Raw genomic sequence first — 27,622 nt, 5'->3', positions numbered from 1 at the left:
AGATTTAAATTCAGATTCCTGGACATTTGTTGACATGCAAATTGTGTTCTAAGGAGTTCATTAGGTTCTTTTATATATATTGTTTCTGGAAAAACAAATATATTAATGAATATTAATCTTAGACTTAGTACTTCTTTAAAAAATGGAATACAATCTGCAGGAAAAACGTGATTTTCTTCTCACCCCACATTCTCTTCTAGAGTTTCAATAAGTACTTTCAAGACACAAAGTTTGAATGTTCAGACATCTGTAACTTTTGTAGTCTTCATTACACTATTCAGTGATTTATGAACTTTAGAATACATAATTTATAAAGGACCTGGTTTTATGCTTTAAAATGTATAATATATATTACCTGAGGCTAAGGAATTTTCAAAGATAATTTTAGTTATATTAGTGTCCACTCCTGCCATTTTAGAATTTGACAGTTAAGACATAATTTCACAGGACACATGTTTATTGGCTATATTCATTTTCTCTTTTACAAAATTCTCATTTATATCCTCTGCTCACTTTTCTATTATGCTGTCTTTTATAAAATGACATGTAGGAACAGTTTCTATCAAAAATATTGCAAATATTTCCTTGCAGCTTTCTTTCTTTGATCTTTATGCAAGGTATATGTGGTCATATAGAAATTATTAAGCAGTTAAAGACTTTTTCTTTTAAAACTTCTGCATTCATTTTCAATTTTCTTTTCCTTCCCTCCCTCCTTTCCTTCCTTTATTTCATTACTTTTCATGGTGCTGAGGATCAAACACAGGACCTTATACATGCTAGGCAAGTGCTCTACAACTGAACTACATCCCCAGACCCTTTCTGTGTTTCTTATATTGCCTAAAAATCTTTTACTACTTCATGAAAATACATAATTATTTTCTTATATTTTTACAACTTTAATTTTTATATTTATCTCTAAATTATCTGAAATATATTTTAAATGTACTGTGAAAAACAGGAACCTAAATATTTCTTTAAATGTAAGTTGGAGAGTCAGCAGTTGCAACACTACCTATTAAAAAGCCATTTCCAGGCTGGGGTTGTGGCTCAGTGGTAGAGCATGAGACTGGCATGTGTAAGGCCCTGGGTTCGATCCTCAGCACTGTATGTAAATAAATAAAAGATTCATTGACAACTAGAAAATATATTTTAAAAAAGTCATTTCCACTTATTTACAATACAGTTTAAGTTCTCACATGTATTTGGATATGCTCCTGAAATTCCTATTATTAATTTATTTTTGTGTTAATACCACAACATTTAATTATAATAACTTTAGATTTAACTATCTGTTAGGATATGTAGCTCCACATTTCTTACTATTAAAAAGTTGCCTGGTGATTATTGTTTTGGTATTCTTTCTGGTTTAGCTGGGCCAGAACACCCCTGGTTGAGTATCAATTTTGCCACTTACTACTTGTGTGATCTTGGGCAATTATTTAACCTATCTTTTACTTCAGTTTTCTTACTTATATAACAGGACCATATAACAGTAGATAACAATATTACCTCCTCATGAGGTTTTGAGCATTAACACATGCTCAATTATTTTAATATTAACATATTAAAATAATGCCTGGCACATAGTAAGAATCCAATTCATGTGAGTTATTATTTTTCAAAAATGAAACAAATGAAAAAGACCAAGATTTTGATCTAAACTGCATTGAATTTCTATATGAAAATGGAAAGGACTTACAGTTTCATAATATGAAATATTCCCCTCAAAGGGAAATATAACTTTCCATTTCCTCAGGTCTTGTTTTATGACCTTTAATAAAATGGTATTATTTTCTTCATAGGTGTTAGACCTATCTTGCTAATTTTATCCTTGGGTTTCATTTTTTATTGTAAATGGAATAATTTTTCCACTTCTATTTTGATTGAGACACAATAGTATAATTATGGCCTGATCATATATAATGGACAAATATTATTTTGTATACTGACAAGTCACATTTTGCATTGTCTGCAATATAATGCCAGTTTGACTTGTATTATCTGATGCTTCAATTACTTATTTCTTATTGGGTTATCTTCAAAGAGTGCTTAAATAAAAGAAGTAAAGTGTTCTGAATGACATTTGATGTTAATGTCTTTTAATATTTCAGTATTTAACATGATGCTTACCAAGCTTAAGCTTTTTCTTCTACTCCGAATTTACTTGGGATTTTAAAAAGTAACTTTTGAACTTTATCAAATAGGTTTTGGGCTTCTATTGATAAGATCATAAGATCATATGGAATTTTTTGATTTGTAGATTTTTCTGTTCCTTTTTATCTTTATTAGTTCTTTTTAGTTATTTATAAACAGGATTCATTTTGATATAATTATAAAAGCATGGAATACAATTTGCTCTAATTCAAACCATAGTATTTCCTCTGTTCCTGCCTTCCTCCCTCTCCTTACTAATCTTTCTGCCATTTCCCCATAGTTATTTTTTTAAGCAGTGTCTTATGGATGTACATAATGGTGAGATTCACTGTGGTATATTCATATATGAACATAGGAAAGTTCATTCCATTGTCTTTCCCTATTTCATTCCTCCTCCCTTCCCTCATTCTCTTCCATCTAGTCCACTGATCTTTCTTCTATTTTGATGAAATCCCCTGCTTTTTCCTTTCCCTCTCTCTTTCTAGCTCTCCCTTCTTCCCACCCTCCCTCCCTTATTTTGGGACTAGCTTTTGGTCCGTAACTTTTTCTGACATTGAAATCATCTTCATATTTCTGAAGTAAACTTTACTTGGAGTTGTGAGTCACTTTGCTCTGATGCACAGTCCTGATTATGTTCAAAACCATCTATTGGGCTGGGGTTGTGGCTCACTGGTAGAGCATTTGCCTGGCATGTGTGAGGCACTGGGCTCAAGTCTCAGCACCACATATAAATAAAAGAGTAAAATAAAGGTCTGTCAACATCTAAAAATTTTTTTTAAAAAACCCATCTATTGTACCCCAGTATATTTGAGTCTACTTCTCACTGAAGAATTCACAGACCCCGTTATATGCCTCAAACCAATTTTTCCAACCAGTCTTTGACTTTTCTCTTTCACATACTTTGAACCATTTTCCTTAATGGAATAGGACTTGCACTTCTTGCTCCTTCAGCACTTTCTCTCCATCAGGGCTGCCCTCACCCTCTCATTTTCTATGCCTTCCCACCCAGTCTTTGAGGACTATTTCCTTAACATTTAGTATCTTTCTTTTCCATTGCCACATTCTATTTAAAATGTCATTATTTACTGTTTTAGATTTTAAAATCAGGGGATAGAGTAAGGATCAAATTGAACACAAGTTGGTAAAGGCTACAAAGACAGATGTCTTCACTGACACATGATCTAGCTCAGTAGAACCTACAGGAGGATCTGTAACAAAGCTGGGCAGTTTGTTCTCTCTTTTCCTGAGCCTGTGTTTGATATAGAATCTGTGTTAGCAGCTTCTTCCTGGAGGAACTCAAATATACCCTTAGAATCCTTCTCTATACAGCACTCTAGGTAGCTGTAACCAATTGATCAATTTTGACAAAATGAAGTCTTTCTGTTGTGGAACTATGATAAAAGATAGACAGCAAGATAATGGAGGAATTAAATCATTTGAAGAGCAGGAAAGACAGATCAGTTATTATGGGAGAAGAATCTGAGGTCTCCTAGAGATGACACTGGAGTAAGGTTTGAAAATAGGGGTAGGATTTTGACAAGATAAGATTTACAACAAGGGACCATCAGGAAAAATCAACCTGAGTTGAGTAGTTTCCAGAAAGTGCATCACTGGATCCCATGGAAATATGGTAGAAGACTAATGTGCAGTGACACCAGGCTGAGGAGAGTTTTAGCCTGTGGGCAACAGGAAACTACATGCCTTTGAAGAGAGAAACAGTGAAAGCTGGCCTCCTGACAAGCATATTTTTTCTGTCCTTCATGTTTCATGCTCTGGGCTAAATGCTCAGATTTCAGACATGAAGAAAACCTGGCTTTTTTTTTTTTTTTTTTTTTTTTTTTCCCTGTAGGATAGATGAGAGTAGAGAAATCCTGTGAGCATAGAAATTATTTACAAGATTTTGTAACAGTTCTGTTTAAGTCACAAGAACAGGATCTGACCAGCAGTAAGAGAAAAGATGGGTTCAAAAGATACTAAGGATATTCAATCAACTGAATTTGCCAACTGACAAGATGTGGCAGCTGTAGGAAATGGAGGAATGAGTCATACAGAAATTTGAGCTGAGCTTCAAGAGAATGAGAATACTAATAGTAGAGAAATGGGAGAAGGACAAATTCTAGGCCACCGAGGTGTCATAATCCAAGAGTGCCCCAACCCTGCAAAAGAAGGATATCAAGAACTTAGGTGGGTCTGGAGAGAAACCTCCCTTCAGGCTCACCACAGTGGTTCCAAGAAGAACATCAGCAAACTGGCTATGGAGAGATGCTAGAGATATATATATGTGTGTGTGTGTGTGTGTGTGTGTGTGTGTGTGTGTGTGTGTGTGTGTGTGTGTGTCTGTGTTTTGTGTGTGTATTACATAGAGTCTCTTTTTTTTCCCAAAATGTTTATTAAGTGTCCAAACGTAAGTATGTATTAGAAAAGATGTGTCTCGAGTGCTAGCTCTGAAACACAGTTGTCATTTCAAATATCTTGAATGACATTTCCAACTTGTTTGCACTGGTGTTTTGCTTTTGAAGTCAGGGAAACAGGTCCTTTACAGCATTTATCATAATTACAAGGAGTTAGTCAGCATGGGGGTTGAGAACACAGAAGTAACTACGTAACGAGGGCTGTTGGAAGGGCTAAACCAGAAAACAGAGGTAGAAGAGGGGCAGGAAAACCCAAGAAGCTGCTTGCCCCAAGAAGCAGGTGGTGGTGGCTTCATGCACCTGGTCCACATCCTGCCTTGCTTCAGTCCCGCACATCTGCGACCTGTTCAGCACCTACTGTGAGGCCAGGGTTGTTTTCTTCTAGGAGGAGGACAGGTTCCTTAGAGGTAAGAAGAAGGCAGCAGCAGTCTCCGGAGGAAAAAAGTGATCCAAGTACAGCAAGGACTACAGGGAGAGCTGGGTGGAGTCCCTGCGACATGCAGGTGGCCAAGCGGGTAGCAGGTAGGCTGCACAACACTCCCATGAGGGCCCGCAGGCGCAGCCCCTTCCGTTATGACCTGTGGAACCTCAAGTGTTTGCACCGTTTTACTTGGTCCCACCTCAGTGAGCACTTGCCTTTGAGCACCAGGTGCAATGCCAGCGCCTGAGAGCAGAGGTTACACAGGCCAAGCGAGAGACCAACTTCTATCTTCGAAATGTAGAGCAGGGACAGCACTTTCTTGCCGCTGATGAGGACCCTACCCGCCCGGACAGCTCTGGGCAAGGAGCCAGGGAACCAGAGCTGAGAACCAGGAAAGCAGCTGGGCCAGGAGGGCGTGAACCAGCTCACCTGGTTACAGTCCAGGATCAGGCCGGCTGCAAACAAGGGCTCCTGGCCAGAATCTTTGGAGCGTCCTTCCTCCCCCACCCTAGGAGAGTACAGAGGAACCTTCTCTGGCCAGGGCCTCCTGAAGAGTAGGGAGGCCCCTTTCACCTCCTATTGCTGCTCTGTTTCCTGTCTAACTCAAGCTGGAATGATACATGACACCCAGGCAAATATTTTCAGCCAGTTTCTAGAGCAGGAGTCTCTGGTAAGACTTGGAAGTTTTGTGGGCCTTCCCACCTCTTTTGCCCAACTCCTGTTTAAGTGCTTGGCTCAGGAACCTTATTTATACTAGCTTGATTATGACTACTACAGGTGCCTGGTTAGTGTTGTTTGGTTTGGTTGCCTGCATCTTGTTTAGTTGGGTCCCTAAACTAAACATTCTTGGCCCAGGAATGGCCTTTATTTGCAGCTAAAGCGGAAACAGCCGGTTCAGGCAGTCTTGTTCTGTTTACTGAGTACAGATAAGGGAGCAACATCATTTTTAGTTAGAAAAATAGATGCAAGAGTTACTGGTGTGGAACTGAATTGGGAACCTCCTTCCAAATGTATTTATAGAAAAAAATGATTTTTTAGTTTTAGGGGTGAGAGTCATTTGCTAAGTTTCAACTTTCATCTTGATTGACCTTTACTCCATCTCCTTGTCTCAGAGCCACTGTTCAACCTAGATCCTGTTTTTTCTACTTAATTTCTTAGCCCAGAACATTTATTATGTATATTTATTAAATCATACTGTGAGAAACAGTGACAATGGGTGATAATGACCTTGGTGTTAAGAGATGTTACATGGTTACTTGGTGTTACATGGTAGAAGCATGTAAGGGAGAGAGTGGGGGCCATGTGCTGTGAGTGTGGAACCCATTCATGATCACAGACAGTAGGGCGTCAGTCTTCACCAAGTATCCCTAGGTCATTCCTGGAGGTGAACTGGGAAAAAAAGCAGAGCAGAAGTCTGAAGGAGTCTGGAGTACTCCTACCCTTCAAACTTCTTCATGGATGGTATTAGGGCAAACCAATGTAAAGGGTAGAAGCTTGGAGGAAAGTTGTGAACAAAGATAACTTAAGTGTACTTATGTGTGCTGGGTCTGTGAGGGATTCACAAACACATGCAGAGCAGCCCTGATTGCTTAAGAATCAGGTGAGCCATCAAAATGAACTGAAAACTTGGGTGTCAGAATAAACTAAAGTCTATATACAGAAAACAAATATAAGGGGTTAATGACCTGTGCAGTTATTCTTTATATACGTTCTTGCTAAACTGTGAGATCTATGAAGGAAGAGGCCAGGCCTATTGTTTTCACAGATGTAGCCCTGACATATTCCTGGCACTCAGCAAAGTTACTGGCAAAGAGTAGATGATCAGTACATATTTCTAAATGAACTGAAATGTTCATAACTGAACAAAGTTTAATGTTTTAACTTGTCTCATCAGTCTTTGCATTTCAGAGGTCGATTAGAAAAGGAACAGTAAGGCAAGGGAATGACTGTCTAGAGGAATCCCAGGCAGTAAATACTTGGGTGAGGAGGACACCTGGGCATCTAAGAGCCTTTCATGCCTAAGCTCTCCATATCCCTTGCTTTTTATTTAATGTGGTTTATGATCTCAGACATTACCCAATCAGAATTTTAAATGCTAGATGCCTTTGATTAGTGGTGCTAGAACACAGAAATAAGAACAGCCCCTTTTGTATATGTAAATGCTACCTATCTTAGTCTGGGTTACTTAAAAAGAAAAGAGGTTTATTTTGGCTCAGTTTTGGAGGCTGGGAAGATACTGGCATCTGCTTGACTTTGGGTGAGAATCAACTTGCTTTGCAATAACATACTATCTCAGTAACCATTCTAATCCCAAGAGAATGAGAATTCACTCCTACAGTGGAAGCATTGATCCCTATTAAAGAGCATACTTCCCAACTCCACTAAATTGGTAACTAAATTTCAACATTTGTAGGGAACAAACCAAATCCAAGCTATAGCACTACCTCTCTAAATAAGTTTTTCATATTATTCAAATCAAAACTAACCTCTCTTTTCTCTCTTTCTCTCTTTTATCTTTCTTTCTGGTTTTCTAGTGTAGATTTCTGGATTCCAAATGATGTATCATAAACATTTAGAGACTTAAGAGATAAACTAGAGGAAACACCAGGTGCTCTCTGGAATTAATTGCTCTTCTTTAGTTCTTGAGTGGATCTGTCTCTAATCTTGTTTCCTAGCATTCTAGTTTTGAGCATGTTGCAGAAAATATAGGTTTGCTCCTTCAATGTGTATTCCAAACCCCATCGAGCTTCAGTTTCTATGTGATAAAGAGGCTGGAAAACTGAGAACTACATTTCTCAGTTCTCTTGGTAGCTAGGATTGTGCTTGGGATCTTTAGTTACATGATGCTTGGAGATAGAAGTGAGCACTTTGGCAGCCTGACAAACTTGGGATAGAGACTGTTTGGTTCTTCTAGGGAAGCTATGGCAAATTTTGGTATCTAGTCCCTGGTATCATAAGTGTTACACACTAGGCAGAAGTAGCAAAGGAATAATGTGGTTGGTATTTTTCCAGACCTCTTTAGTATCCAACAGCAGTTCTCTTGACTTGTCTTTCTGTTTAAATTATCTGGAGGGGATTCTGTATTCTGTAAATCAGAACCCTCCTCAGATCGATGACAGGTAATAGGAATAGATGCAGGCAATAAATCTTCAGGGAGGTAGACATCTGGATTATCCAATAATACTAGAGGCTGGGACATAAGAAATGTCATGAATTATCAGAGTATGTACTTAATTACCTGGAAATGAAGGGCCTTACTAATAACTAGGCCCTGCAGACCAAGTGACTGTTGTGATAGAATATTATGAAGGATATAGGGTATGGGGAAAGAGCCTCTTTCTAACAGCCCTGAAAGTTTCAAGAGAAGTGATAAGCTCAAAACCTTCAATTCAAAGTTGTTAACAAGTGCATGGAATAAACAGGTATAAACAAAACTTTCCCAGGTAAAATGGGATGCATGTTGCTTAGTCTTAGTCTTCATAGGAACCAGGAGGAGAGGATAGCACTGGGGTTTGAATTTCAGCAAATTATGTTATATGTATTTATGAATATGTCAAAATTAACCCCACAATAATATAAAACTATAATGCACTAATAAAAACATAAAAAATACATTATCCTTCAATTAAGCAGAAACATTCAAATAATGGATATGGTTCTAGTCATATCAAAGCTTACTATTGTTTGTTTTAGAATGGAAGTACAACCCTGGATTTAATTCTGGGTTGATTTTACAATATTCTATACCAAACAAGATGAGCTTGTAAATACTCAGGACCAACAAATGACAGCATTTACTGCTGCTGGAAAAAGCACAAAATTCAGTGCTCTCGGAATGTCTTTCCTGGGACTCCCACAACCCTGATTACTCACCCGTGGCTGGTCTGCTAAATTGATTGTTCCATGCAGCATCACTTTACGATAACCTTTCCACCCACGTGTACAATTTATAAAATAACCTGAGTCAAAGCAAGCAAAATTCTCTTTTCTCAATTCTTATGTACATGGTACGCTCCCTTTTGAAATCAGACCAAAAACTCAGGTTTTGTGGTGCAAGACACAAATCCCATGATGAGAGAACAGGCATAATAGCAACTATTGAATTTTACCCCAGTACCATCCTCTCTGCACCGTTGTTTCTGATCTTAAAGATGGAGTAGTGGAGGCCTCACAAAGGACCATTTTAATTATGAGATAAAACGTGTCAATGTGCTTAGTAAACATAAGAAATTATTTAGATGTAAGTATCTCTTCAGGGGCAGGTGATGAGAAGAGTTATTATAAGATAAAGGAAATATTACAGACATCAAGGACAAAGACCTGGATATAAGGCCTAGTTATACTGTTAAACTGCTGTAAGGCAGAGGGAGATTTTTGAGCTCTAAGGTCCTTGTTTTTCTCTTTAAAAATAGAGTTGTGAAAAGTGAAAGAAATAATGCAATTGAAAGTGCTTAGCAAAGAGCTTATTTACAGAATAGGTCCTTCCTGCTTTTTGCAAATTATAATATGTATTCTGCATATGTGCTGGTAGTGTTTATTATTGGTCAATCAGAAATTAGAAGCAAGCTAGCAGATCTTGCTTGGGTTAAGTCTGGGGACTTTTGAATTCCTATATTACTTAACGATTGTTACCCTTACTATTTCATCAAAATAATATTTGTCAGACATGAGAGCAAGTTAGATTTTATTTGAATTAACTCTTCTGACCTTTATGTCCTTTGATAAGTCCCCAAATATTTGTTCTTCCTTAAAGAAAACCAAATTTCACTAAAAAGCAGAGTAAACAGCAAATAAAACTCTGAAAGATATAGACTTGTCAAAAAATAGGCATCCTGTACTAACTTAGTGATTGACGTTACCTGGCTTGCCACGTATACTTCTGATAATAAATGTTTGAATCAATCAAGACCAGTTCTGTTATTTGTATTTGGGCAATACATATTTGAAATATTTAGTTTTGGAGGATTTAAATTGTTGAGATTATAACAATCTCAGAGAGAGAAACCCATGTAGCAGATATTTTACTTGATGCTAAACATTTTGGATTTTGCTGGAAAAACACATGCACCTCTATCCATTCACAGCTAGAAAACTGTCAACATAGATATCCTGAACCCATCAGCTTTTATGAAGACTCAACAAAGTAACCTGACTTAATTGTATACCTCTACTTAGACTTAATTGCATACCTCTACTTTTGGGGGGAAAACTATAGTGTACCCCCTTTATTCAGTGAATTACAAAGTGCTTTTTATCAGTGTTTCTGTTTTAGAACCTTATGGTTTCTTTTAAAATTAACTCCAGGAAAACCCAAGAACTAAAGCAATATTTTGGTATTTCTAAAAATACTAATGTGATTCATATGGAACATTTTTATTGACATGGGCAAATGCTTAGGGTTAAAAAACAGTTAGGTAAAAAATTGCATGCAAAACTGCATACAGATGCTATATGGATGCTAATCCACAACAAGGGAGGGGAAGATTAGAAGTTCATTGGACCAGACAAAGGGGAATGAAGGGAAGGGAGGAGGGTTGGGAATAGAAAAGACAGTAGAATGAATTGGACATATCTTTCCTATCTGCTTATATGAATACATGACCAATGTAACTCCACATCATGTTACAACCATAATAATGGGGTCCTAAGTGGAACAACTTATGCTTATTCTATGTATATAAAATATTTCAAAATATGCTCTACTGTCATTTAAAAAAAAAAAAAAAGTAGCCAATAGCCCCTGTAAGGAAGCAGCAGACTGGGAAATGGCTGCTCAGACTGAAAACCAGCTATTCATATTTGAGTAGCAATTTCTACTTTGCAAAAAATTGTCACGTCAGGATTCTGGAATAGAGTAGGTAGGTGAGCCCTCAACAAATTTTTTGATGAAGTATTTCTTTTGTTCTGCACGTAGGAAAAGTTAAGTAATTCTATATTTATGATTGATAATGTAGGAACTGCACTGAGGTTAGTTTATGGAAAGAGGTCACTGTCTGTGAGATAACATATATGGCCCTTGATAAATATGACACATAATCTTACTTTACTCAGTTGTTTCAGGAATATTATAGATTTTAGATTATTTACAGAAAACTGTAAAACAACAAGAAGAAATTTTAAGAATATATCCTCAAACTCTGTTTTCAAATGATGACTTCATTAAAGATTGAAGATATTTTAAAAAGATTGTGAACTAAGTTAATTATATCTCTGCATTGCAAAATAATAGGAAGAAAATGTAACAACATGCTAGCATGGGTTATTCTGTGGATGATGACTTTAAGGGGAACAATTTTCTAACTACTTTTAAGAAGTTTTCAAGTTTTTAACAGATGTGCAACACATATTGTTCTCATAAGGACTTTAAAATATTATTCTGTTGCTTCTTTTAAAATATTATTCTCTGCTGCTTCTATTCTTTGATGACTCTGTTAAAGATACCATGGAATAGAATTATAAAATCCATTTGATTCAACAAAGGCCTTCACATGGAGCAAAGCATATCAATGTACCAATTTTATTGACATAGGAGTCTAAAATAAAGTTCATGTATATTTCATTCCCTCAAACAATTTCATGGTAAACAGGTGTGCAAATGTGGTCAGAGAAGCATTTCTTACACTCAGCTGTACAAATAGCATATTATCCCTCACAGGTAAAACCAGAATACAAATATGGAACTGCCTGTGAAGTCTGGCATAGAGTACCCCTCAGTGAATATTGTGATTGATATTTCATTATTTGCCACCTTCGCAAACACTGGTAGAAGAGGTTATTAAGTTTTCAAGCAACGAAATAATTAAATAACATAGCATTGAATTATAGTCCAAAGTAAAAAATAAATATCTATGATTTTACACTGACATAAACTATTTGAATAATTAAATAAATGGTAGAGAATAGAAAAATCTATAATGCAGAAGAATTCAAGATAATTAATATAGAAACTCTTCCTCAAGGATTAGAGCATCACTCCCCACCCCTTAAGGGTGGTCTGCATGTAGTGATTTCCTTTCACAGAGTACAGCATGGACAGGCTTGGAGGAGGGCAGGGGGAAGTTCCCAGAGAAACCTGACCATGCTACCCCCGCCAGGGGAGGGTTAGCATCAAGAGTGAAAAGTCACATCAGGAGTAAGCAGCCTTGATAACATGAGGAGAAAGGGCACTTATCTCTGTGGGCCTCCTCTGCCAAACCATGAAAAACACATCGGACAAACCTGTCAAAGGACATTCTACTAAAATACCTGAGCAGTATGCCTCAAAACTGTCAAGGTCATCAGAAATAAGGAAAGATCTGAAAATTCTGTTGTATCTTCACAACTTTTCCATAAGTCTAAAACCATTCTAAAATTAAAAGTTTATTTGGGCTGTGCATGGTAGCACACACCTGTAATCCCAACAACGCAGGAGGATCACGAGTTCAAGGAAGCCTGGGTAACTTAGTGAGACTCCGTCTCAAGATAAAATAAAAAGGGTTGGGAAAAAAATAAAAAAGGCTGCAGGTGTAGCTCAGTGGTAGAGTGCTTGCACAGCATTCAGGAGGCCCTGGGTTCAATCCCCAGTACAAAAAAAAAAAAAAGTTTATTTGTAGAAAAGTTTCTGTGTAGTTAATTCTATTGTCTAATTAATGGAGTGTTTGATAGAGACAACCATGCTTAGTAAACATAATGACAAACTTCATAGGAAGTATATTAATAAAAAATTAACAGTCCTCACTGTCTTCCTTTCCTTCCTACATTTTTCAGATGATAAAACTAAGGGTGATGTATTTAAGGGATATATTTATATATTAATTATGTTTAATAAAAATAGTTCTCTAATATTTATCTAAATAGTTCTCTAATAATAATATGTTTATGCTGACATAAACAGTTTAACTCCAGGTAACTCTGAGAAGTGGGGTGGCAGTGTGACCACACTTTAGCCATAAGACTTGGGGTTACTTCTAATTCATCTGTAAAACTATTACCTCAGCCAATAACCTAGCTCTTTGACCCTTAAAACCTTATATGAAAGAGAAGATTGATCTATGATATTTCCAAATTTTCTTCTCCCTTCCAAAACAAAAGAGAACCACCCCTTGTAGATTTTTTTGAAGCTCAGTTTTATTGGGCAGAAGGGGGAATTTCTAGAGAGTCTTGCCCAAGCATCACTGCTAGCTCTTTTTTTTTAAATTAGTTATACATGTCAGTAAAATGCATTATGATACCTCATACATATATGGAGTATAACTTCTCATTCTTCCAGTTGTACATGATGTAGAATCCCACCAGTCATGTAATCTGATATGTACATAGGGTAATAATGTCTGATTCATTCTACTATCCTTCCTACCCCATTTACACCCCTCCACCTAAAGTAACTATTCTTTCCTATCCTCCTGACCCTTAGTGTGAGTTAGCATCTGCATATCAGAGAAAACATTTGACCTTTGGTTTTTACGGATTGTCTTATTTCACTTAGTATGATATTCTTAGTATGATATTTACCAGCAAATGCCATAATTTCATTCTTGTTTAAGGCTGAGTAATATTCCAGTGTGTGTGTGTGTGTGTGTGATACATTTTTTTTAATCCATTCATCTTTGAAGGGCTACTAGGTTGGTTCCATAGTTCAGCTATTGTGAGTTGAGCTGCTATAAACATTGATGTGACTGCATCACTGTAATATGCTGATTTTAAATCCTTTGGGTATAAACTGAGGAGTGGGATAGCTGGGTCATGGGCTTGGGTCCATTCCAAGTTTTCTGAGGAATCTCCATACAGCTTTCCAAAGGGGTTGTACCAATTTGCAGTCCCAACAGCAACGTATGAGTGTACCTTTTCCCCACATCCTCGCCAATATTCATATCTATTGCTGTGAATATTTCAAGTTCTAACTCTTAAAAATGGGGAGTAAAGTAGCACCTACCTGACAGTGTTTTTGTGAAGATTAAATATGATGATATGTGAGAAACACTTACTATCCTATGGTAAAAATCAAATATTTAGACCCTGCTTTTATACTCTGAAAATAATAGTCTAACTATGGATCGTGGAAAAGTGGTGATGCAGAAGATAGATTAGTATTTACCTGGGACTTGCAGACATGTTCTGAAGGGTGCACTTTCACGGGGAAAAGTCTGGACAGTTGGAGGAAGTCATATTTTCACGGATAAAAACTGAGATTTTCACAGCTCCTCAGAACTCTGCTCATGAATTGAAATGCTCTCACCTGAGTGGAATTTTTGTGAGAAAAGTTTGTCATTCTCAAGTATTTGTACCTGTGGTGAGTGAGCGGGGCACTGCCTGAGGTGTGAATATTTTTTTAAAATGATGAGAAATAAAAAAAATGTATTTCATATGATTTTATGCTTGCTTGAGAGATTTTAAATTCTAACATGTGACCAACACATGAGGAGTGTTAACTTTATTAACTCAGTAAATAGGTTGGTGATTGAGAAAGTTATAAGGGTTTCCTGCACATAAGTAAAATCTATTGGATTATTAAATTGAAAGAAGTATCTTCTATGGGTAAATCCTGGAAATGATCAAAAGTAGTTTATAGGAGAAATCAACTACAATAAAAAAATTGGAAAGCTTATTCAATTCACTGACACTTTTTGAGTATTCCAGAAACATCCCTATAATGAACAATAAAGAAACAGTACCACAGAGATCTAAACTGTTTGCTTTAAATTGAGTACAATCACATGAGTAGATAATAATGTCATTTCTATTTTTTTTAGAACTTCCTCATAACATGGTATTAACCTAGTACTCTAAGATGGTCAAATGTCTCTCAGTAATGGGATTCCGTGTGGGAAGCTTTGTCTAGCTTATTTCAGGAGCACAAACTTTTCATCTTGGCACATAACCCCCAGCAAAATTGCCCTGTTTCCAAAAGTAATTTTAAAGGACTAACTCACTGAGGAACATAGATAACTTCCTGCCTGGAGAACAGACTCTGGATAGTGCCTGGATAATATATAGTGACTTGTATGGATACGTTCTCAACTCGTGTCTTTACCATTCCCCTTCCCCACATCTCCCAATTTCCTCTTGATTTTCAATGTGATTTGGGGGAAGCTGACTTGCCCATCAGCTCAGGAGACAATCTAACACCTGGCCACAGTGGACTAATTCAGCATTGATATGGAACCTAAGAATATCCTGGGCAAATCTTCAAAGTTGACTGGGAATGTTAGAAAAAGCAGCTTAATCTTTCCTCCTGGGTAAGAATGAGGAAATGTGGGTGTGGGATTGCTGGGAGCCAACTGGAGTTTACAAGGTAGAGGGCAGTATGAGATGAAGATGATAATGGGAAAACTGGGTGGAAAGATAGAAATATAATAGGCTTTTGTTACTTGATGGAACCACTGGGTTAATCTCCAAATTTTCTAGTGATTCAAGTCAATTGATTCCCTTTATAATTTTAGTTGGTTTCAGTTGTGACTTTTGTTATTTGCCACCCAAAACTTTGCAATGATGAAGTAGCTAACACTCATGAAGCACAAACATGGTCTGTTTATTCTGCATAACAAACCTAAGACACACTTACTCTTATTATCTTAGTTTTACAATATGTGAAAACTGAACATTAGAAAGTTTGTGCAACTTGCTTCATATAGGAAATAGAAGTGGAGTCAAACATTTCTAATGCCAAAGTCTATCCTTTAACCACTATGCTAATAATTCCTTCAGCCTCAGCAACTTAGCAAGACCCTGTCTCAAAATAAAAAATAAAAAGGGCTGGGGGTGTCACTGAGTGATAAAACACCCATGGGTTCAATCTCCAGTACCAGAACCACGCCCCCCCCCCAAAAAAACCCATATACACCTTTCATTTTACAGCAAAATATTATTCATTTCTTTTTCTATGTCTTTTCCATCTCTATATTTTATGTCTGAATCTGGCTCCTGTTTCTAACTGAGTTGAAAACACAGATTCTACCTGTGAGCTCAGCATCTCACTTTCTAGAGAAGTACTAATTCTAACTGCAAAAGATTGAAGACTTGGCATCTTGTGTTCTGAATTTCACTGCTTCATCTGCTGAGATGTCAGACCAGGTGCCTGTGTTGGTTCAGTGCAACAGTTTGAGAAGTACCCAGCTATGTGTGGTTAGCACACCTGCACAGGTTTCCAAAGCCAAAGCCCATTTTTTGAGTGCCAGGAAGGAAGAGTTTGTTTATACAACCAAATAAAATAGGTGTTAGGTCTATACATTGGGACAATAAATCCATTAACTTAAGAGTATCAGGTAAGCAGTATAAAAATTTATAAAGATTTAGCAGTTCAATTTACTTTTATATGAACCTGCCAAGACTAAGTAGTAAACAAATATAAATCACATCATGCTACCAGAAATCAGGGAAAGACCCTGAAATTCACTGTTTTCTTGGTATCATGATTTATGGATAGGCCAGCAAGGAAAAAAAAAAAAAAAAAAAAGTAAAAGAAAAAGGTTTAAAAAGATCATAGCATGATAAGGTATACTCTTATTAAAAACAAACCAATGCTTAAACATCTTGTTGGGAGCACCACATGTAAGATTCCCAATAATATCTACCTCAGGGTATCATTTCTTTAAAATAAACACACTGACTGCATACTCTAAATGGTACTCAAAAGTAAAACTGAAAAGTAAAATTTTCCATCTTTCACTTAAACTCCAGGGCTTCTCTCCAAAGGTAATCACCATTAACATCTTCTTGAGTATCCTCTGGAAAGAAAATGGACATATTTCCTTTTTTTAAGTGTAAAGGTAGGAGTGGATGCATTGGAAAGGCCATGAAACACTTTTGTTTTTTACATTTTGTCACATACTGGCAATTGTTTGATGCTTGCATATTCAACCCTACCTCATCCTTTCTAACAGACCCACAGTATTCTGCTGAATGTGTATACCATAACGATTTAATCAACTTTTTGCTGATGGGCACTTAGATTTAAATTCCCCCCACTTTTTATATTATTACAAAATTCTGCATATTACTTCATTTCATACAGATCTTGGTGTACTTTTCTTAGTATCTAATGGGTAGATTACAACCAACGGAATTGTTAGATCAATGAACTGTTTTTCATTCTTAGAGATCTTGTCAAATCAACCACTTTCCAGAAATACCCCATCAATTTATGCTTTCACTAACAGTGATTGAGAATTTCTCATATAACCATTAAGAATAGATGCCGTTAGATGTTTCCAGTCAATCTTGTGCAGAGCAGCACTTTTAAAGATGCCCAGCTCAAAAGTTAAGAAGTTTCATTATTTACTTCCATTTCTCAAAATTCTCTAAATTTAATACAATTTATAACCTATCTCAACACTTGTCAAAATAGCCTTCCTCTCCCTGTACAACTTCTTTGTAGTGTTGCACTCTTATAGCTTCTGAGGTCAACCCCCCATAAGGGGTAATTGGCACTAATACCAGAGGTCTTCTCTAGCCTGGCAGGCAGGATTTACTCTTTCCTTGAGACCCGTAGGACTACCAATCCCCTGCTTATATCCACTTAACCTTTTTACTTCTCTTCCTCTGTGGTTATGAAGAGGGAGAAATTGAACCTGAAAATGCCACAAACGTGGAGTGAGGAGTTAAGAACACACATGCCTCCAACTTGTTGGTATGCACAAATTTTACATGCTTGCCATTTTGACAGATTAAAACAGGCATCTCCTTGTTTTGCCTGCCTTTAATTAGTGGTTCTCTCTCTCTCGTTCTCTCTCTCCAGTTTGGGGGGGGGGGGCTACCAGGGATTGAACTCAGGGATACTCAACCACTGAGCCACATTCCCAGCTCTATTTTGTATTATATTTAGAGACAGGGTCTCACTGAGTTGTTTAGCACCTCACTTTTGCTGAGATTGGTTTTGAACTCTTGATCCTCCTGCCTCAGCCTCCCGAGCTGTTGGGATTACCGTCATGTGCCACTGCACCTGGAAATTTATATATTAAATATGTTTTTGTATGAACTGCTTTTGTGTATTGACTCATTTTTATTTTAAGCAATGTTTAATTGGCTAGAGTATGCTCTTTATAGATTAAGAGAAAAAGCAAAGGCTACTGTTTTAGTCAGCTTTTTTGCTGCTGTGACTAAAAGACCCAAGCAGAATAACTGTAGAAAAGGAAAAGTTCATTTTAGGGTTCACAGGTTCAGAGAGGTCTTAGTCCATAGAAAGCCAGCTCCATTCCTCAAAGCTTGAGGTGAAGCAGGACATCATGGTGGAAGAGTGTGGCAGAGAAATAGCTCACATGATTATTCAGAAGCAGAGAGAGACTCCACTTGCCAGATACAAATATATACCTCACAGTCATGCCTCAATTCCCACCTCCTCCAGACACACCCAACCACTTCAGTTAATCCCTACCAGGGGATTAATTCACTATTTGGGTTAAGACTTTCACAACCCAATCACTTCTCCTTTGAACCCTCTTGCATTGTTCACACGTGAGCTTTTGGGGGACGCCTCACATACAAACCACCTCACATGCAGCTGCATTGTAAAGGGCAAAGCTTATGTGGATGGTGCCAAGAGCAGTAATTACATCTCTATAGTGACTCTGACCGTGTGTGATCATCAATTCTAGCTCCACCTAGTAAACATGTTGTGCTCACACATAGGCTTTTCACAGAAGGTCTCTCTGCACCATCCACTTGCTAGATATTTTTTCTGGTGCAGTACAATAGAATTTAATGTTCTGTGGAGGGGGAAATGTAATGGAGGAGTGTCAATTTCTTCCTGTCCTCTGTATATGGGTCAGATGACTCTGTGTCCCACAGGGAGGGCAATACCCATCTGAGTATTTTGTTCTTATTGGTGAATGGCCACATCATGAAGAGAGGCCTAGACCCGCTTAGAAGTTAAGTCCACGTGAGAGAGAAAGGGAGTAAAGTGTAGGGAGAGAAGGTTGAAGTATTAGAATGAACCTTTTTCTACCTGTAGAACCCAGCTGGATTCTGCCATGTGCTGCCACAAGAAAAAGGCAGCATAGGTGGACTACATAGCTGGCCTGGCTCTTTCTGCCTTTCTGGAAGGAAGGAGAAAGAGAGGGGTGGTGGGGGGAGGGAGAGCAGTTCTACTGAGGCAGAATGGAGACCACTTATTGTTGGCTACGTGGCAATGTTAAGGGTGTGATTTTCAGCTGCCTTTTTACTCACCTTCATACTCTGTCCCTCTCTCAGCACATCGATCCCCACAGCCTTAGTTAAGACCCATTCTCTGGGTGGGACTCTTCTGAGTTCCTTATCCACATAACCAACCTGCCTACCTGACCTTTCCATATGAGTGTCTCAAACTTCATATGTCCAGGTCTCATTTCTTGATTTTGTTCTTCATACTGTTTTTTGCTTTGACCTCTGTTTTTTAACTCAAACAAAGTATTCACCACCCAATTAATTGCTTGGAATCATATTTTCCTCTTCCTTTCCCCCAAACTTATCAGCAAATCCATCAAGTAAAGTTCTAAGACATGTCTTAAGTCTGTTCTCTTTTTTTTCCCCCATACCTGTCACCACTCCCCTCATGCAAGCCCTGATCACCCCTAGCCTGAATTAGGTCAGTGTCATTCTAAGTGATCCTCCACCTTCCATTTTGCTCCTCTATTCAGTCTCCCAGAAGTGCTCATCAAGCACAAAAGTAACCACACCACTCTTCTGCCTGTAACTGTCCACGCATTGAAAACTCCTTATCCTTGCAAAGCCTTGTACCATCTGTACCACCAATCCCCAAATTCAACTCCAGCTATTTCTCTACCCCACCACACAGTAACCATGCCGGTCCTGTGTGAGTGTCTTGAATTTGCGAAGGTCTTGTCCTCCAGGAGTGTTACACAAGCTGTAACTTTGTTTGGATACTATCTTCTCCAGGCTGTTTTCATGACCAGATCCTTCTCATGTTGGAGCTCTCAGCTCATGTCTATCACCTCCTCAGAGAAGGTTTCTCTAACCACCCATCTAAATATTCTCTACCAGTTAATGTTTACCACAGCAATCTGTTGTTTCCTTTATGTCACTTTGCATGATTTGGAAATGACATATTTATGAGTTGACCTGGTTTTCGTAGATTTTATGTCTGTGTGATGCATCCTTGAAACTCCTGCTTTTCAGAGCAGTGCCTGGAGTCAACACACATTTGCTGGTTGACTGGCTGACTGGATGTGTGAATGCATCCATGAAGACTTGTTCCTGAATTCAGTGAAAGTTAGAGGGCTAGATCTTTTTATTAATTTATTTAGTACCAGGGATTGAACCCACAGGCATTTAACTCCTGAACCACATCCTCAACCCTTTCTTTATATTATTTCGAGACAGGGTCTTGCTAAGTTACTTAGGGTCTTGCTAAATTGCTGAGGATGGTTTTGAACTTGTGATCCTCCTGCTTCAGCCTCATGAATAACTGGGATTATAAGCATGTGCCAACTTGCCCAGCTACAGGGCTAGATTTTAGGAAGAGGAGATTGTAATTTAAGGAGGGAACAAAAGCCTTAGCATTTGGTGCAGTTACTCAGAATTTAGAGAAGTGAGCCTTAAGTCATGTGTCAGTCAGCATCATTGATGAAAGGGTCAGGTCAGTGGTTGAGCCAAATGAGATTCAAAGGCTACAGCAGCCTTATCACTGGATATGAAATTTGGACTTAGTTTGTAAACACACTTAATACTTAACATATGGTTACATAGTAACTTTTGATATTTAAAGTTCTCGAAAAAAGTCTTATGTTTACAGTGCTTATTCAGTATTTCACAAACAGGATACTATAGTGGTTAAAACATAACTCTGTAGCCAGATTGCTTGAGTTTGATCCTGCTTGAGTCTGACATTTTCCAGCTTGTGGACCTGCACAAGGGGCAGAACCTCTTTATACTGAAGCTTTTCTCTCTGGGAAATGGGGTAATAATGGGTTGTTGCTTCATCAGGCTGTAATAACTTAAGGAATTAATAATCCAAAGTAATTATAACATTACCAAAGATCTAGTAAACACTATAAAATGTTATCAAGTTATCAGTATTCTGTTTCTAGAAATGCCAGGAAGGTTTGCATTGGGAAGGGATTAACTCTGAAAAGATGCTTCTCAGAGATATGGTATTTCATGGACCAATCCCAGGAGGGATTTCATGAAAATATGCACAGATAGAGATGCCAGAATTCCACTGCTATTATTACCTTGAAAAGGATTCATTTGAAAGGCTAATTAGCTCCACACACAATTCCTTAGAAAATGCACAGAAACCTGAACAAAGCTATGGTCAACTAAATGAGTATGAAACCTATATCAGCTCTCAGCCAATTTGTTTGACTGCCCCACTATACCTCTAGAGATAGAGCCCTTGGAAATAAGTGTTTCTATTATAGTAACTTTTATCTTGGATGTTACTTCATCATGCTAATAGTCTCTCTACTGATCTGCTCTTTTCTTCATTTTTGTTAAGCCTCAGGAAGAAATGGTGAAATAGTCAAGGAGCAAAGAATAAACGAATTTGAGTACCAGTATAAATACTCCCTCTTATCACTTTTACCTTAAGACATCAAGTTATGAGTACTCTAAAGGATAATCAGAAGTTCACCAGTCAGGATCACTGCTGAAGGGAAGTTTTCCTTATTGCCTCTACACTAACAGTCTTTCTCCCTTACCCTCTACCCTGTGCTCTATTGAAACCCATCTCTGCCACTGTCTTAGGGCACTTGAACTTCTGCCAGACATGACTATTTTCCCTACTAGACTATAGATGGGACTATGACTCACTCATCTCCTTATTTTTTAAATTTGTTCTAATTACATATGACAGCAGAATACATTTTGATTAATTGTACATGAATGGAGTACAACTATTCATTTCTCTTGTTGTACATGATGTAGAATCCATTCCATTTGTACGATCATACAAATACCTAGGTTAATGATGTCAATCTCATTCCACCTTTCTCATTCCCCTGCCCCCTTCCCTCCCCTCACTTGCCTCTGCCCAATCCAAAGTTCCTCCATTCATCCCCTCCCCATTATGAATCAGCATTCACATATCAGAGAAAACACTTGGCCTTTGGTTTTTGGAGATTGATTTATTTTGCTTAGCATGATATTTTCCAGTTTCACCCATTTACCTGCAAATGCCATAATTTTATTCTCCTTTAAAGTTGAATAATATTCCATTGTGTATATATGTGCAATTTCTTGATCCATTCATCTACTGAAGGGCATCTAAGTTGGTTCCATAGCTTAGCTATTGTGCATTGAACTGCTATAAACATTGATGTGGCTGTGTCACTGTAGTATGCTGATTTTAAGTCCTTTGGGCAAAGACTGAGGAGTGGAATAACTGGGTCAAATGGTGGTTCCATTCCAATTTTTCTAACTGTGGCATCTCTGAACATCTGTTCTTCCTAGGGCCTCACACAAATGCTCCAAGGGACACTACCCAAACCCATGGTGCAGACTCACACTGATCCCTGGTTGAATGTTTCTCCTTGGCATTGTCAATTTATCCTATGAAAGTGAGGCCCTCTTCCCCGCTCCCTTAGCAGTTTATAGGTGGCATATGTTGTGTCATGACTGATCATAAATGAAATCATTTGTGAGCATATTAATACAAATAAGGAGCTTTAGCAATACTGCCCTTTTAATAAAAACTAGTAGCTGTTTTTAACTGAATGATTTAAGTTTTAAAGAACAAAAAAAGTAAATAGGCATTACCATTGTACCCTCCTGCTCCCCTATGAATAGCATTCAGAGGTTGGTTCTATGAAGTTAAAATGGTGGCATTTTAATAGTCTGACACCTATTTAAAATATTTATAACATTATTTCTAAGGAAAAGGAATTTGGAATACCAAACAACCTGCCTATCTACCCTTTTTTCCCCTTCACCAATCCTACACCTCTCTTTTCCATCCATTCACTCATCAGTCTATCCATTTATCCATCCACCTATCCACCCACCATTGGAGTATTATAGTAGTCTTTATACTAGGCCAGGGAATGAATATATGAACAACGGTTAAGACATGGTTTTCACCCATTTATAAGTTCACAAATTTGGTGTTGAATATAATGTAATAAGATATTAAGTAGAAAAATTATGAAATTGGATAATATATTCAAAGGAAGCTTCTCATAATGATTGCATTTAAAATGTAGCTTATCATACTTGTGCTTGAATAACACAAACTGATTAACATAGCTACAGCATAATTGCCTTTTCTCTATCTAAAATCTCAAAGGAAAAGAATTTTTTGGTTTTCATAAAAACAGATTATTTAGGAGTCAGAATGTGAATAATTTACTGATGTACTTTTAATCTTTGTGTGACATTAGTTACAATCACTGCCATAAACTAAAAATGACAGAGAAAAAGCATAACATATGGTTTATATATAATTATTTCAAGAAAAGCATTATTTCTGACTGACAATATTTACTAGAATTTTTACCCCAAGGAAGGAGCAACACAGAGCATTATAATGAAAATTCCTTTGTCACTGAGATTGATTTCATAAAGAATTTATGCCCAATGTTGTCGTGCTGAGAATACCAAATAATTGTGATAAATGTTGCTACCCAACCTAGTCAAAATGTCACTTATCTCCTCTGAGGGGAGATGAAAAACCACTAAAATGGATAAATCATTGTCTGAAGAAAGAGCTTGCCATTGCCCAAACACATAATAATTTCTACCTTAATAAGAAGATATACTAAGGTGACATCAAAGAAATACTTAGGAATAAGAAAAACAAATATTAAACTTGCTGGTTTGAAGACTTGAAGCCCGTGGGTATTTCGTAGTTGTGTGATGAATGACTGAAGGTCCCAATTTGTCAATTTCTTATCTGAGAATGGTTTATTGTAACAAGTTAAAACAACAGATAGGATTTTGGAATTTCATTCACCATCAGTGAAGGACAGGGGATTTGGAGACACAGATAGAGATGAAAGATCAAGGTTACCACCTGCCTCCTTGCAGAAGAGAAAGGAGCAATGAAATTTTATAGCAAAGAGTTCTTGGTGCTTGCATCTACTTCCAAAGAACTTCATTTCAGTCACTGGAAAGGAGACAAGTGTAGCCAGGAATTTGCCCTAATGGAAAATCTTCACATTAGGATATATTGGAGTCTAAAAGGCATTGATGGCAAAGCTTCCCAAGTTTTGGCATGAGCTATTTTGCTCTCTTGCCTCTAATTGATTTAATGGCATCATCTTTAATTAAAGAATGATAAATTTGAATCCCCAGTATATTACTCTCCTCACCAAACTAAAGTATAAGAAGCTCACAGTGCTCATTCTAAACATTAGCTCATTTCTCTGCAAAACAAAAATGCCAGCAAAGCACTTCTGGGGCTAACACTTCCTATCAAGTTTCATAACATTTACCTCCCAAAGAACAGCACTTCCATTCAAGGAAACTATGTTCTAGCCTAATGCCAAAACTCTTTTGAGGAGCTCTGAATCACTGCCCACTAACAAGAATAAAGTTTGTTGAAGTAGAGGCCTCAGATGAACAAACCAAAGATTGGAATATAATAAAAGCTAAAAAAAAAATCTAAAACTTAAATAAGTAAAGAAATACTGCTGCTGGGGATATAGCTCAGTTCAGAGTGCTTGCCTGTCAAGCACAAGGCCCTGGGTTCAATCCCCAGCACCACTAAAAAGAAGTAATACTGCATGAGCAAATGAAACACACACACACACAAATAATAAAATTGCCTCTAGAGGCACAAATACTAAAAAATCAAAATGCAAAACGGTGATTATAAAAGGCCTTGACTCCCAGGAAAGTGCTAATATATTCTACATTTAAATATTTTCCCTTTGGTAAAAAGAAATTATTACCTCACTTTTCAACCCTCTTTCTGCTTTTCAAAAATTCACTAATAATAATCTAATGATCATGTCCTTTCATTCTGCATACTGATGCTATTTTAAAATTCACAAAACCAACACTGTAGTACAAGGTCCAGGTGGCACATAAAATAAAAATAGAAAAGGGAATGAACCTCATCCCAACTGAAAACAGAATATTGCTTAGCCATGGACGCCAGTTCATTACTTTCCTGTCCCAAGTCAAATTGACCGAAATCTGATTAAATGTGGTATAAAAAAGAATACTCAACATCAGAATAAACATTTGACTAACACTGTTACTGTCACCTCTTTAGGCCCTCAGGGGGATGAACAGCAACTGGCACCCCAGGTGACCTCCCCACCAAGACACCTTAGGCAGTCACAGAGATGATGTGGCAGTCTTTGTGCCACCAAAGAACCATCTGGGAATCCTGTCAGGTAGTACTAGGTGCAAATTCTCCTTTCACAGACTAAGAAGAGACAAACAACAAGATTTCAAGGTAGGCGCCAGATTCAGAAAAAATTTATAGGATGCCCAAACAAATGTGAATTTCAGTTAAATAATTTTTTTAGTTTAAGTATTTCCTGTTCAATATTTGGGAATTACTTATACTAAAAAAAGACTTTTTGTATTTCTCTAAAGCTCAAATTTAACTGGGATTCCTGTATTTTATCTGGTAGCCGTATTTCCTAGGTATGGAAGGAATACCTCCTTTCCCTTCCCCTGCCTGGGTATGGCTGTGGAGACAGAATAGGAATGAAGCCAGTCAATCTGACAGTCATATCCAGATATTCCACACTTGCTGGGACTTTACTAAAATCATATCTTCCTTTGTCTGGGAGCAACAGTGGGACATACAACACACTTTTAACCCAAAAGGCACTATCCCTCACGATGACAGCCCAAGACATGCTTTTTTGACAATATGAAGCAAATATAGGTAACATAGGATCTTTTCACAATGTTGCCATATTTATGCCTGCTAATATTTGGCCTTTGGTGCTACTTTGACAAAAGTACATTGCTATGGATTAAGTTATGTCCCACCAAGTATGAAATGCTGAAATCCCTGACACCTCAGAATGGGGCCTATCTTTAAATAGGATTGCTGATATAATCAGCTAAACAGGTAATACAGAATAGGGCAGGCCCATAATCTGGTGTGACTGGTGTCGTGATAAAAAGGGGGAATTTGGACACTGAGACGTACCTACGGGGAGTACACCATGTGCAGATTATGTTTTGGTGACACAAACTGAGAAACTACCAGAAGTTAGGAGAGTGAACGGGACCAGATTCTTCCCTGTGCCTCTAGAAGGAGCATGACCTTCTGAGCAAGGCTGACACTTTGATTTTTGGACTTCCAGTCATGCAACTGTTAAGAAAACACATTTCTGTTGCTTAAACTGCTCCATTTATAACATGTTGTTGGGGAACCCCTAAGAGAGAAACACATGCACTAAGTGAGCCTTCTATTGTCGATATTTACTTTTAATGTTTATCTTTTTACTTACACTTTTACTGTGTTTATAGGAACTGGGTTCTGAGCTAACTGCTTTGACAGAAGCCTGCTTTGTACCCCATTCTTATCCAATACTATTGCAGGCTAGAGGTTCTGTACCTACTCACAGAGGTACATCTTCAAAGACTCAGGTCCCACAGAACTCACAATCATTAAGAAACTATGGACTAGCTTATAAATCCAAATGCAGAGAGAGGGCCCCATCTCTTGCCCAATCTTGTGACAGAGAGTCTATCTACCTGTTGAGATGACAAACTACCTTGGCACCTCTATAATTGCATTCATTTAATCACTAGGATGTCTGCCTCAGGTTGCTGTGAAAAGTGGTCTCTGAGCTCTTAGTCTCAGGAATTACCTATTTTTAACTAGCTACTTAATTATACTTTATATAGAGATGTAATAAAATACATACTTGAGAAATATTATATGTCTGAACATTATCAGAAAAGAATTTGAAAGAATAAGAAAATGAACTGTAAGGAAACAATCTATGAGAATGTATTTGCATGTAATATGGAGGTAAGGTTTGTCTAAAAGTATGGGAGAATATTTAGGTTATTTTCTATATCAGAAGTTTTGAAATAAGATTTACCACTTTCTAGGTAAGACTTAACATAGAGTTAGATTCATTTCAAACGATTTAAACAGGTAATTCTCTAATGTGGTCCACCAAACCTTCTTCATTGTCTTGTTACCATGGCAATGTCCTGGGTTCCACCTTAGAGCGAGTCATTCAGACTCTTGGGAGATGGGATGCAGCAGTTTGCTCTGGGAGGTTTTTAAGCACATTAAAATGTTAGATTTGGTATGATTTAAAGTGTTTCGGTAGTTGGCTAAAATTCCAAATATTCTCTTGCCATTCTTTTTCTGTATTTTTACAAATTGGATTTTCATTTTCTGGTCCCCAATCTTAAGGCTTAATGCTGCCGTTCTATAGCCTTCGTAAGAGTCTTCCTCCAGATGCAGCAGGGGTGAAGGACTGTGTGGCTCTTTTGGAAGAGGTAACTTTCCTAAGTTCATGTATGAATACATGACCAGTGTAACTCTACATCATGTACAACCACAAAAATATGAAGTTATACTCCATGTATGCATATCAAAATACACTCTACTGCCATGTATGACTAAAAAGAACTAATAAAAAAATTTTAAAAAGTAATGGACAAAAGATATTTTGGACATGTTTGTTTAGTGGTCACAGGTTAAATTTATGATGCTGGGCTGTAGTTTCAATAGATGACTTCTAAAACACACAAAATTTCATTAATCTTGTTTGATAGAAGAAGACTGGAGTACTTGTCC

General features: G+C 37.5%; 1 protein-coding gene and 1 pseudogene across 2 annotated transcripts in view; one reads left to right on the top strand and one right to left on the bottom strand.

Moving 5' to 3' along the window:
• The window catches only part of MCTP1 (multiple C2 and transmembrane domain containing 1), a 564,948-nt gene that overhangs the window by 315,155 nt on the left and 222,171 nt on the right, over positions 1-27,622 (bottom strand).
• Positions 4,009-5,548, top strand: LOC306663450 (activator of basal transcription 1-like; annotated as a pseudogene). The gene is made up of 2 exons: positions 4,009-4,099; positions 4,892-5,548. The product of its transcript is annotated as an activator of basal transcription 1-like (transcript).

This window comes from Sciurus vulgaris (assembly GCF_902686455.1).
Source record: "Sciurus vulgaris genome assembly, chromosome: 6".
Classification (NCBI taxonomy): Eukaryota; Metazoa; Chordata; class Mammalia; order Rodentia; family Sciuridae; genus Sciurus; species Sciurus vulgaris.
This window is presented reverse-complemented; position numbering and strand designations above follow the sequence as displayed.